The sequence below is a fragment of the Primulina huaijiensis genome, chromosome 5 (assembly GCF_012295235.1).
Source record: "Primulina huaijiensis isolate GDHJ02 chromosome 5, ASM1229523v2, whole genome shotgun sequence".
NCBI classification, from domain to species: domain Eukaryota; kingdom Viridiplantae; phylum Streptophyta; class Magnoliopsida; order Lamiales; family Gesneriaceae; genus Primulina; species Primulina huaijiensis.
In genome coordinates, this window is record NC_133310.1 from 1,618,798 (window position 1) to 1,620,513 (window position 1,716).

The window sequence follows — 1,716 nt, forward strand, 5'->3', positions numbered from 1 at the left end:
TTTTGAAAATTTTGTTTTTGAAAAGAAAATACATTTAAAATTGCATGAAAAGTATAATATATTGATTTTGTTTTTTGCATTATTTTAAATTATAAATATAATATAAATATTAAACTATGTTAGAATATATTGTGATATTTTATTTGTCAATAGTTTCCATGTCATTCTAAAATTTAAAGCATAATTTATTAGATTGTGATATTGTTTCCTCTGAAACTCCGCATTTTGTATTTGGACGTGTCAAAATGAATAATCTAACTTCTCAATAAATGAAATAGACCTTGATTTGAATGGGAGTTGTATTCGCAAAATCATAACAGAAAATAAATGAAATAATATAATCAACGAAATCATTTAAATGTAATTTATATTTTTAAGAGACATCAAATTTAAATTTGATTTTTTTTAAAAAAAAATTAAAATACTTCACATTTAATTACAAATTTATTTATTATTTGTTTTCAAATATTTAATGGAGTATGTGAATACATTAACATTAATAAATATTTCCTTTTATAACATTTTTTTTTTTGAATTTTTTTCAAATATAGCAAAAACTTGTTTATCCGTTTACCTTCGTCCATATCTAAAAAAAACCCATAAAATAAAAGCATATATTTATCTGAAAAGTTATTCGTTATTCGAACTCAAGGTTTTGCAAGTACTGTTGAAGGAAATTGAAACCATTGAATATTATTTGTACATGTATTGAGTTTTAACAATTCTGCAAACGTCGCTATTTGGCGGCCTATTTTCGATTACGGGCCAAGGGACTTAAGATTCTTGTCATTTTTTATTTTTATTTTTTATTTTTTATTTTTATTTTGTCTGTTTTCAAAAAAGAGTTCGTTTTGTAAAGATTGGTGGTAATGTATTCAAATCTAATCCAAATCGAAAAAAAAACAAAAAATATATATATAATAAAAAAAATTTAACAGAATGATAATCAAATTTCTGGAAAAAGAATGACCACTCAATCAAATGGGGTGGGGAACCCTTTGGATATAAGGGAGTTGGAGCTCGTCATCCATAAAGTAAGCAGACAGCTATATTTCACACTTGTGTTGTATTTTATAAAGGAGAAATTATTAATTTTTTTGGTAGCTATCACGGTTTAAATTTTTTTTCATGCTATAATTCACAATATTAGTTAATTTAGATTTTTTTTTCAATTCTAATCATTTTTTTTTATCAAAGTGTCAAAGTCAATGGCTGAGCTAGGAAATGCGCTCTATCCAAACTAAAATTTTAAACTCTATAATATTTTAAATTTTAAATTGAGCCACTCATACTAATATCAAATTAATTCAAAATTAACATATAATTTTTTTTGGGCCATCCGGGCTAAAGGCTAAGAGATCCTTTAGCCCGGGTGGTTCCGTCAGATATCATACATGTCATTAATATTTGTTGTCGTGTCAATATTTTTCGATGATATATCATTATTTTTTGGTGTGACATCAATAATCCTAGAAAAACTTGGGTAAAAAAAAAACTCAAATGGTTAGATTGAGACCGTGATTTGACCCGACCGACAACATAACCAAAAATTTAAAACATACAAGATATTAGGGCTTTTTTTAAAAATAATATATAAAAAAGAAAAATTATAAAAATATTGCAAATTCAAAAGTTTTACAAAACTATAACAATCCGGAAAATGCTGTTGCGGATTCCGACAATGTTATCCGGATGTTTATTAAATTATATATATAT